Source organism: Leptinotarsa decemlineata, unplaced genomic scaffold (assembly GCF_025532065.1).
Source record: "Leptinotarsa decemlineata unplaced genomic scaffold, Ldec_3_MD MMD2_tig00026354_RagTag_RagTag, whole genome shotgun sequence".
NCBI classification, from domain to species: domain Eukaryota; kingdom Metazoa; phylum Arthropoda; class Insecta; order Coleoptera; family Chrysomelidae; genus Leptinotarsa; species Leptinotarsa decemlineata.
In genome coordinates this window covers 21,540,048-21,552,849 of record NW_027412702.1, presented here as the reverse complement: position 1 = coordinate 21,552,849, position 12,802 = coordinate 21,540,048, and the positions used below count along the sequence as shown (strand labels likewise).

The 12,802-nt window shown below is 35.0% G+C and overlaps 1 protein-coding gene across 1 annotated transcript in view; it reads left to right on the top strand.

The window, feature by feature from the left end:
• Window positions 1-246: 246 nt before the first annotated feature.
• The window catches only part of LOC111509803 (neuroligin-4, Y-linked), a 783,062-nt gene continuing 770,506 nt past the window's right edge, over window positions 247-12,802 (top strand). The window contains exon 1 of the mRNA XM_074184600.1: window positions 247-633. The gene's annotated coding sequence lies outside the window, so the exon portion shown is untranslated. The remainder of the gene's footprint in view (window positions 634-12,802) is intronic.

The window sequence follows — 12,802 nt, the reverse complement described above, 5'->3', positions numbered from 1 at the left end:
AACAACGGACGAAACATGGAAAGAAAAACCATCTAGAAGGAGAATAGACGATCTCACTTGAAGAATGAACCCTGCAATTACAATCAATCGTCACAATTCGAATGATAAATTTGCAACACCCAGTGCTAAGACTCCTGCGCGAACAGTAACGATTTTTGCTACTTCAGTGCCGCCCTCAGCGACGATTCCGTGAAGTTATCAGTGTCCCTTCGGCTTCGGTACTTCATCCGGGACAGTCAGTGGTTCGCGCGCGACGTGAAATTTCCACGAGATATCGCGATCATAGCAGACCACGTTTCGACGAGAAGCGCGGTCATCAACACACCTCGAAAAGATATGTGGTGCACTGATACTGAATTTGGTGTTTTTAGAGAAAATTTATGATGGGGTTAGGTTGACGTAAACAGTCGTTTACCTTCGACGGATTTTATGAAAGTTTCTCATCGAAAAGTTGAATTGTGGTATTGATGAGTGTGACTTATTCTGCTTTGAAACATCGCTCGATTTTTAACGGCAGAAGCACATGTAGAAACACAATAAACATAATAAAACAGTGATAGAATCTGACAAAATAGTGGGAAAGTGTGTCAAGTGATTCATTGTTCAGTATGCATGATAATATTGGAATTTAAGGTAGGTCAATGAAAGATGATCCGATAAATTCAAAACTTTGGACGAAGTATTTAATTGTTTTGCATGGAGTTTTTCGAGGAAGATAAAACGATATATTTCTCAGGAATATCTGAATTTTTCATTTGAATCAGGAGATAGTTCAGAATATACTGAACATTGCATGATGAAAATTATAAATCGCCTCAATGCTAGGTTATATGTGAACTCACAGTAAACATTGATGAAAAATTACCGAGATAAAATCGAATAGTGATTCAAGATGAACTTGCGAATGACTGAAAGGTGGTGAAAAGTTCAAAGCCTACTCTATCGTGGAATTAGAGTTTTTTTGTAATCCCATACTGTTATTTTGATTTATGGGTATTCAGATGACAATTGAAAAGTTAATGTTAACAGCCTACGCCGATTAAGATTTTTCAACGGCCGGTGGCCGTTGGCTGTGGTTATCTTAATTTTTTTCGAAACTGAATTTTCAATATACGACTCCGCCACCGCAGAGGAGTTCCAACTTCCAAGTTCTGTTACCGATACTTGATCGCCACCACTTTCTACAATCATAGTAACCGAGGATCTTTGAGACGAGTGCCCTGTGTGGAACTGAGGATTTCCCAATATAAGGAAAACTGCAATTTCATCTGGAACAACTCCAATAGTATGAAGACCCACAACTTGTTTTACACATAAACCATTTCTATAACCAATGCCGAATTTACAAATTTGAAGGCAGCAAAACACTAGCACTGCAGGAAAATCCTTGAGGCGCTGGAAATTAAATCCATTTGGAAAAACGTTCTCAGGAAGTATCTTTCACATAAACGCAGTTCTCCGAATGGAGGAGGTCTTGAACAGTGAAGTTCGAGGTGTACTGAGTTGAACGTCAAAACGATGAGCAGCAACACTTGAACACTGCTCGTTAAGGTATCTATAGAAGAGAGACAAATCTCCAACCTTCCTTCGATGTTTCAGACTTTCAGACTATCAAGGTTCATGTCTCCAATTAGACATATGGCTCTTTTCTGGATGATCTCCAGCAGCCTCAGGGTATTCTTAAGGGCGAAGCTACATACAAGAGAATGATACTCCAAAGAAGCTCTGATCTGGGTTGGGTTAGGTTAGGTCCAAAGTGAGTGGATCTATTCGACCCTTCACCGCAACCCGCAAGGGTTTATTGTGGCTCACACCTATTCACACTCGACCAAATAAACCCAGCCCCTAAACGAAGCCGATTAGTTGGTATAGTGAGTGGTCTTTCAGGTCAGATGGTAATAGTTCAGCTCTGTCGAACCCAAAAAACCTGATTCGGTTCCTCACGGGGCAGGCACAAAGTATATGCTCTGCTATTTCATCGTTATTAAGGTAGTCGGATAGTCAAGGTGCAAGATTCACACCTTGATACCCGCGATAACCTTTCCACGCTAAGGCTAAGGCGTTCGACACTGTCGATCATTCACAGTTGTTGGAAGCCTTAGACAGTATTGGCATCCGAGGAAATGATTTAAAATTTTTTCAATCTTATTTGGACTCAAGAAAACAATTCGTGACTATAAACGGATGTATAAGTGAAGGAAGAACTCTAATTTGCGGAGTTCTACAAGGAACAGTTCTAGGACCAATCCTCTTCGTGATTTATATAAACAGTTTACTCACCTTGCAAACATGTGGAAATATCATCAGCTATGCTGACGATATGGCTATCTTTTATAGCGCAGACTCTTGGGACAACTTGAAACATATCGTTGAAGAAGATTTTAGCCAACTGATAGATTGGTTTAATCACAAACTATTCACCATCAATTTTGAAAAATCTATGTTCCTACCGCTGAGCTGTTATGCTTCCAACTTGCCTAATTATGAAAAGTTATCTTTCAACAATCACGGAACTACTTTTGAAATTAGCGCAACCGACCAAATCAAATACCTTGGTGTCACTGTTGACAGACACTTAAGATGGAATATAGATGTCGACAACGTAACAAACTCCCTCAGAAAATTAATATATAAATTCAGAGTATTATCAAAGATGATTGATAGGCCTGAATTGGGCCCAACTTATTATGCACTCGTTGAATCTAGGCTCTCGTATGACATAATAGGCTGGGAAGGTGTAGCTAGCACACATTTAAATAAATTACAAACTTTACAAAATATGTTGATCAAAATACTATTCAAAAAAGATCGATATTACTCCACAAATCTCCTATATAACGAAACAAAATTTTTTGATATCAGACAGCTATTCTTTCATAAAATTTCGATACATCAATACAGAAATAAAGATAGCCTGGTTTTAGTGTCGCATTCCTATCATACAAGAGCAAACGTGAACAAAAAGTCAACTATACCTATATCCTATGAAGCTATTGGGCAAAGATGTCACTCTTACCTTGGACCCAGACTTTTCAACACCTTGAGTTTAGAACTCAGACAATCTCCTTTTTTTATATTCAAAAAAAGCTTAAAAAAATACATCACGGGCGTAGATCGAATGAAAATACATGATCTTATTGACATCAAAAATTCCCACCAATCATAACAGGAAATAACTATGTGTACACATGTATCATCTAGTTATTCAATTCTGGGAATAACAAACTGACTGTATTACCAATCTCAATGTATATATGCACAATTTTGCCTCTTAGTTTCACTGATGTATGATTCTCCGCACTCGGTAAATGCTATTCTTGGAATCGCAGTCCGCGTTTGGTATCACCCAAAGACGATTGTAGACACTAACAATCGAAACGTCGTGACGTAACTTGGTTTGGAATCTTTTAATTTCAATTTTAATTTTTATTTTTCATTTTTGTTAATAATATTTTTTAATTTTCAGCTTTCATTAATATTTCAATTTTTTATTTTCTGGTTGTAGCTTGTATGTTATTTACTTGTAATTTCAGTTTTTTGTTTTAATAGAATTGTTATTTTCGGTTGATCTTTGATTTTTTTCAGGGATTCCAAATCAATTCATATTATATTAGATAATGGAAGTCCGAACTGATGGAATTATCGAACGATGTTATATTTCATGTTGGCGGCATCAATAGGTGTTTCAAACAAATAACAATTTTGATGATATCTCGTAGGTAATTTGTTTCATTTAAATATTTATCATTGAAGATGTGTTTTTGATCAACATTAATTTTTCAACACACGATTCCATGATGCATTTAGAAAATTTGAATATGCGAAGTATGTGGAACTAAGAAATTAAGAACATACTATTTGTTTGATGCTTCTCAATATAAACAAAATGTTGACGATATTCCGAAAAAAATGTTCATTTTACTCCGACTATCTCAGACCTCCAGAAATTTCACATCACTTGTATGTTTTTCACATATCCTAATAACGACCTCGACTACTTGTGAACGAGAAATCATGAGTTATAGAAAAATAAGGAGGTGAGATGATTACGTTTCGAAAATGTTGAAATATTTGAATTTTAAGAATGTTAGTTACGAGAATAAACATGTTCCTTCTCAAAGTATATTTGGAATAAAATAAATTGTCATTTCATACTATACTTAATGAAAGAAATATTCGAATTCAATATTTTTTTGAAAGGTACAATAATTATTTCTGAATTTCCTTATTTAGCATTGCCTCCACTACCCGAATCGATATCCACTATTGTATCAACAGCCATCGATACTCGTCAATCAATATAATGTTTCATTTACTTGATACTCTCAATCATCGGCCAATGTAATACTCCTGACCTACAGTCGGTCGTTCGCGGTCCGATGTCAACAGAAGAGGAGGAACTCATCTCGAAATCCGATACTCCTAGCCCGCCAACTCGACCGATTCAGTCAACATGCATTAACGTCTGCTTTGAGTGCTTTCAGAAATTCGATCTTGGAAAACCTACCTCAAATTTCAGGATTCTGCTCTTTTTCCGCGAGCAACGTAATGCGATACAAATCAAATATCCGTTTGGTGAGTATGCGATTTTCTTGAGATCAAAGTCGCCGATCAAAGGAAGAATCGATGGTAACTCGAATTTATTATGTGCTCTGTGAACACTGTATTCGTAAGAGTACGGTAATGTGATGTTTTTTGTCAAACGTCTGCAATTACGTTCGTGGTTAAACGATCATAGGAATGATTGAAATCCGTCGAACCTTGCTGAAACTTCGAGAAATAACCTAAATCCTCGCAGTTATTGCTTGTAGCACTGATGATGTCTGCTGTAGTAGCAGACGAAACGTTTGTTGCTTCAGTTTTCATTCAATCACAGCCCACCACCACCATTTTTATTAATCATCACTGCGGCCGTGGAAACATTCGTTTCTAGAGTATAGAAATGATTTATGAATCGTATATTTGATGCTCATACATTCGACATTTGTTGTTTAAAATCTCTTCTGATATTATAAATGTGAGAGTTTGTGGGGATGTATGTATGTATGTTTGTGGCTCTTTCACGCCTGAAAGACTGAAAGGATTTAGATGAATTTTTAACATAAATACAGTTTATATCAGTATAACATATAGGCTACAATTTACAAAAGTTTTGTATAATTTTAGTTATATCATAACGATGAGTATCAATTAAGTCGCAAAAATTCTTGCTCCCTCAGAGCTATCTTGGCGTACGTTGCCCAAACCGTTGGAGTTACATGTAGATAATGTACCGAAAGATTGTTTATCTCAAATAGTTCGAAATAAAAGTCTGCGATAGCGTATATTTACCTCTTATGTGGGAGCCAATATATGCTAAATATTGAGTCATAGACACAATCAAATCAGATATTTTTTTAACAATGCACATTTCAGAATATCTGACAAATCCTCATAAAAATTGATACAAATGTCGTTTTGAGTATTCAATATAGATTCACTTCGTCTTTCACACTAAGTAATTTGGACGGATCGTTCGAAAGTTATGACGATAAGATTACCTTGATGAAACGCAGTAAGCCATCACGCGTCGCGTCTACTGTAAGACGGGGTCGATGCGAGGGGTTAGAAGGGCGGTCTAAAAAATGAAGTGCGATCTCCCAGAATGCGACCCGAACGCTGGCAGATACGTGAAGGCAGACGTCGTTGACGGTTGTGTTGGTTTTTTGAATTTCTTTTAAAGTAACAATTCGATTCTCGAAGCTATTCATTTTCAAGTTACTGTATTTTTGGAGTGAAAATATAAATTACTAGCTATTGGCCGCTCTTATAGTCGAAGCTACTAAACCTGGAATCTTGAAATATATAAGTAGGTTCTTTGTATAGCGTGAATAAGTGTCAAGAAAGGTAATCAGGATTTTTCACCGCCAAAGGGGAAGACGAGAGGTTCGAACATTGAAATGCATTTCGTCAGTTTTGAAGTTGGAAACCTGAAGATTTGGGTTAATAAAAAAGTATTGTGAATATTTGTTTAAAATGGTCTGTCATGAAACCTAATGTGACAAACTGAATTCTACGAGAGCAAAGCCGCGGGCAACAACAAGTAATATATAAATCATGATTGAGATATTCGGTTAAATATGGACCTTCATAAATATGTTCTTCTATGAATAATTTTTTTCAAGCCGATAAGAATACGTATTTTTTCATTCAACGAAATTCGGTATTTTTTTATGAATTCAGACTATCATGAACATATTATTTTATAATCGTATCATCACATACCGAAAGACAACAAATATTTAAAAATGTGATCCAAAACGATGTTATTTTAAGTTAATTTTCTAGACGTCATTTCAGGAATGTGAAAACAGCCGATTATTTTGATTTTCCATCAAACGATATATTTATTGATTAATCGTGTCTGACATCTGAAAGATGTTCGTTTTGGGATGTCATAACATGGGCTTGAAAAGTCCTGGGCCTAAGAAAGGAAACGCGTCTTTCCGTTCAAAATTGGCTTTTTTCATTAACGTGATCTTTATCAAGTGCCACACAATACTTTCAGCGCCGCTTCAACATTTAAATACTACTTTTGTAGAACGATTGATCTTTTGTTCAGAAATAGGCCTCAGTTTCAGCAAAAAACTTGTTATTCGGGCAAAATTTCTCACCAGAGAGATTTTTTCGAGGTCTGCGAAAGGACAAAAGTCGATGGAGGCCAAACCTAGAGAATACGGTGGATGCGTAAGCAACTCGAAGCCCAATTCATGCAATGTTGCCATTTTTTTGATTGACTTGTGACACGGTGCCTTGTCTTCGCCATATGCGGTTGTTTCTCTGCAATTTCGGCTTCCAAACGCTCCTTTAACGATACCAAATATTCACTGTTGATTTTATTTCTCTTCTCAAGATTATCGATGAATATTACGCCACGTATATCCGAAAATATCGATGCCATAACCTTTCCAGATGATTGTTGTGCTTTTGGGCGCTCCAGAGGAGGTTCGACAGTTGCTTTCCACTCAGATGACGATCGATTTGATTTCAGAGTGAAATAATGGATCCATGTTTCATCCATTGTCACATATCGATGCAAAATTCCGGTTTGTTATGTTTGAACATGACTGAGCACTGCTCAGAATCATCGAAACGTTTTTGTTTTTGGTCAACAGTGAGCTCCCACGGCACCCACTTTGAACAGATATGTCTCATAGTGAAATGCTCATGCTATATAATGCCAACACGTTCTTTTCATATCTCCACAATGTCAGCTATTTTACACAACTTCATTCGAAACCATTTTGTGTTTTTTATGTTTTCTGGTGTTGCTGCTTCATTTGAACGTCCACTGAATTCTGCATCATCAGTTAGACACTGATGATGCAGAATGCAGTGACGACCACGTTTGAAGTCTTCAAACCAACGTTTAATTGTTTTTTCTGACGGAACGGAGTCCTTATAATACTTTTCAAAACATTTCTGCACTTGAACGGCATTGTTTTCCATCGAGAAGGAGTGTAAAATTAAAACACGAAATTGTTTCTGATTCATTGTTTTGAAAATAACAAAAGTAGTATCACTCTTAGAACAATGACTCACATACTTATGAGTAGAATATCATGAAATTTTAAAAGGTTTTTTGAAGCTCAGTACTAACTGAAACTGTATGTTTTAGGCTCAAGACTTTTCAGCCTAGTTAGTATACGAGGTATGTTGAATAAATGAGGAGGATTTTCATTGTTCTCAAAAAATATTCATTTATTTCCTCAAATCCTTCTCTATCCCTTTCGAAGTAGCCCCACTCATAACTGATACACTTCTGCCAGCGGCTTTTCCAATCCTTCGAGAATATGCAATTTTTGGTATCTCTTCGAGCTTTCAGTAATTCGGCTCCATCTCCTCAATCCTTTCAAAACTCCGTCCATTCAAAAGTCTCTTCAATTTTGGGATGCAGAAGTCATGGGAACAAACTCTTTAATCAATTAATCTTCACGAATACTATTCGACCTAAAACTTTACTCAGATGATGTCCGTTTTTTTCAAACTCAAACTTTGTTGGTTTTGAGCAATACCAATCAAACAATCAGCATCCTGCTAGTTGCTCTCATAGTATTGCTAAATGATAAAGTTTTTGTTGAAACTGGAAATTTACCGATGAAATTCTGAAGTTTTGTGGTATTAGTTGAGACTGAATACCACTGTATTATTGTGAATACATAGCAATAGGTGCAAAATCTTCGATCTTCAAATTTCAGGAATCGACTCTTTTTCCCCGAGGAACGTGATGCGATACAAATCAAATATCCGTTTAGTGAGTTCGCGATTTTCATCAGATTAGAGTTATTTATGCGATATGTTACCGATCAGATGAGAAATCGATTGGAACTAGAATCCATTATGTTGGATTGTACAACCTAGAGTGGAGGGTTCTGGTTTGATAGGTTTTGAAAATCGATACATATTTTACATTGGTGTAAAAAAAGGTGAGGAATCCACAAATTTTTGTCTGACGGTCGTTATTAAATTCTTTGTTACGAGTCCAATTATACTGATACCTTCTAGTTGACTCATAACTTTATTGAAGCTCTCGAAAATCAAAACATTATAAAATGTAATAAATTAACCAGGATTGATAACTTGAAGAAAGGGCAAACTCCAAAGGAATATAAAAGTAGGATCTACTTCATTCATTAATTTTGCCTTGCACAACTTTTGCTTCTTTTAACATATAAGGAACATTACACCAAGAATACTCAGTGAAATCGTTAGAGCAAGTAGTGGTATTTTTTCAGTTAGCACCTGGAACATAGTAAATTTTAGTTATCAATTAACCTTATGCATTGAAATTATATCTTTATTATTTTAAATTAAAACTCAATACTTACTGAGACGTTTGTGAACCAATAGTATATATCCTAACGGGGAAAACATTCGTAAATAATATTAATCTTGTATTACTTGAAACATCTTTTCATTTATATATATTGCATTTATAATTGCGATTGCACATGCACCATACTGCACTCATTCAGACATTTGACAGTTTCAATTTGTGAATATGAAATCTATCAGCTGATCGACCGTGGATCAATAGAGTTCAAGAATACGTTCAATCCGTTCCGATATACCGACAGCCCTAACTTTCGGAAATTCTATCCAGGGTTACATTGTTTCGTCAAAAGGGTACTAACCCAAAGGAGGAAGTTAATAAATATTGTTTTTGATATCTTTGGTGTCAAATAATTTATTTCACCCACCAACCCTCTACCGGCTGACTAATTTTGATTTTAGAGTTTTGTTTTTGAGTTAGTTTCATTACGCCTCGATAATTTGATTTTCCATCTTATTATTGTGGGCGTAACATTGAAGAAAGCGATACAAGAATAAAAAAGATTTGCCAGCATTACGAACATGTTGATGGCTAGATATGTCAGTAGATTAACTTATGAATTTACACAGTTATTATATGAAACTAATCAGGGCAAACCAAAATGTTCCTGAAGTTAATTTAATAATAGTCATGAAATGATTCTCGAGTGAGGATGTCTTTTTTCTATAGAAACGATTCATTTCAATAATTTCTGCTGCAATTTGCACATCAGGGTAGTATCCCTGCTTATTTTTGAGTTCAACATGTATTGAAAGAAACCGAATTTCTCAGTACATGTGATATTTTTACGATTCTCGAAATATCAACTCTAGAAATCGAAATCCTGGATTTGAAGGTTTATAGTAAACAAACTATTAAAACAGACTATTAAAGATGAAACAAAGATGACGAATTTCAGATTTAGGGAAAAATAGTTCATTACTGAATTAAAATAAAATACTGAAACCGAAAAAGAAGTAACATTCTTGTTGAAACGAAAAAAATTGCATTGTTATTGAACAGTAATCATCAGTTGAATGTAGAGCCCAAAACATTTATATACAATGTGAATTTCGAAGTACCGTCTCCTTCGCCAATTTATATTATATTTTGGTGAATGCTCATGGGCGTTTGCGTTTGAGATTTATTATAATTTGATAATAATATGGCTTGGAAAATCATTACCGGTTATTCCTCTGTATCCCACCGGAAACTAGCTATAGGTCAAGAGATCGGTGGATTGAGTGCATTGTACTAAATGAAACAATATATTGACATGCAGATATCGATTCTATCTCAACAATCTAGCAAATCATTCACTGGCCACATAATAATGGAATTACCAACGTGTGGAATGATATATTATTCACCGATCTGAGGAAATTGTTTGTCCCTTATGAGTATTGGTCTTATCAGAGTTGAATACAGCAAATATTCGAATGATTTCGAAACTAATTCAACCACACTTTATACTGTAGTGTAGTATAACGTAGTAACGAATATAATAAGAATAATATTAATATGCTTTATCATCATAAGAAATAATATTGTAGAAAAAGCTTGGGTAGCAATTACTTAAAAAATGCAATACATATCAAATGAAAATGAAATGAATATGGTGCGTGGGTACAAAGTATGATAAAATGGAGGATATAAAAATATGTATATATAAAAGAGTGAAAGTCAAGTTTATAAAAGAGTAGACATAAAAAGGAACAATTTAGGAGCTCTTAATGAATGAAGATACAAATATGAGTAAGTCAGTTGAAAGCTATGGTTAAAATATTCATCCAAAATATAATAAGGTCTATCAAACAGAAATTGTTTGACTAACTTCCTGAATTTATATATCATTTATATTGGCAGATCTTATGTCCATAGGAAAATGATTGTACATTTTTCCACCGTTGTGAAATATGGAGACTCTGGTAATGTTTTTAGTTGGCACAGTGAGTTTCAGAGTGTGTCTGCTGTTTCGAGTGTTATAATGGAAGAGGATGCAGCAAAATTTAATATATGCGTAAACATTAAACACACAGATTTCACTATAACTAATGCAGTTACCGTTAGAATATTATGTTTATTGAAGAAGGTGCTACAGGAGTCTCTTGATTTAAGGTTTCCTATATACCTTATTTCCCTTTTCTGTGAAATTAACAGACTTTTGAATAAAGTTGAACTGCATGCTCCCCAAAACGATATTCTGTAGCGTAGGTGAGAATCTATGATTGCATAGTACGCCATCTTTGCAGTGCTGAACCCCAATTCTTTATAAATCACTCTAACCGCATAACAACCAGATCAGACTTTGCTAGTGAGTTGTTTAACACGATCCACAAATTTTAAATTCTAGTCAATGAACACTCCTAGAATTTTAGTGTTATTTTTAGATTCCAGTGATCTGTCTTCGAAGAAAATTCCGTTGATTGAGCATCTCAATGATATTACATTCGTTTCAGTCAAGTTGTCAAGTTAAAAGATGAAATGTTTGAGAAATGTTTGAATCATACCAATCTTTGACTTTTTTCAAGGCGGTAGATATTCTTTTGTGCAACTCCGTGCAAATAAGGTGAACTTCCCAGAAATATTAAGCGTGGTAAATTAATATATAATAAGACAAGAATGGGACCTAACACAGAACCTTGTGGAACTCCAGAATTAATTTTCCTTTTTTTTTGAAATTTGAGTTCTGTTCTCCACTATATGTCGAAGGAATGCAGGCTAGAAAAATGTTTCATGACTGAAATATTATCTGTTACGTAACATTCAAACCCTCAAACAACACCTGGCAAAAACAAACCCACCCGCCAAAACCAATAAATCTAATGAATTGCACAATGGGTACTGGAATAATCGGAAAATTAGTTGCGGTTAGTATACAAATTACTGAACAGTTGAGGGTAATTGAGCAAATTTGCAGCGTTTCACCCGGAGATAAACATTATTCGATTCGACGTTCCCAAGATTATACAATAATTCATCACAGCGTTGCTGAATGAACACATGAACACACATACATATTACAGGTTGGTGTTGTCGCATATCAAGATGTCGGAAACACTCTCTCAGAATAATAACAGCAGTTGTGATTATTTTAACGATTTGCTGTCAAACTCATACATCGAGCGACGTATTCCAATAGGAAAAAAACAACCTGAATTTTTTTTTAAACAATTATACTGTCACCTATGGAATTGAAGGAATTGAATTCGTTTGGGATGTATTATTTCTCAGTTTTGATGGATTTATTCAATAATTCAATTCATTGATCTTTCAGATACAAATAAGATAAGTCACATATACACATATACATCACTACCCAAGAATGAATATTATACTGTTTCGCTGTTTATTTGTGTTTCTCTGGATAAGACAGCTATATATTCGTCAGTAGAATTAACACAATTCGAAATCAATAGATATTTCAGATACTTTTTGAACAAGTATTGAATAAACTTTTTGATATGGGGAGGTAGAATATTGTATAAGTTGACATTGATAGAGTTTCTACATGAATTTTTCAGTCTGAATCTACTGGCCCTCAACAAATCACATCCTCTAGTCTCATGATCGTGGAAATCACAATTTCTGTTTGATGTTAATTGATTTTTATGAATATCTAGCAAAAGTTGATATAGATGAATAGAAGGTACTGTCATCATTTTCATCGAAAGGAAATGAGGTCTACAGGAGTCTGAGAAACCAGCCCCAGATAATATTCTCAAGGCCTTTTTTGTAACATAAATATCCTAATTGCGTAAGTACTATTTTCCCTATTAGTAAGCTGATAATAGCGCCTGTTGAGAGATTATATCTTTCAATTTCCCTTGTTCAATGCTATGTTGTTCAATGTGCTCTAACCAGTTCAAATTATCATCTAGATGTATGCCTGAGAGTTTAACACTGTGTCCTTCAACCCAAGAAGTGTTTGTTGTGAAAATGATGTGTTTA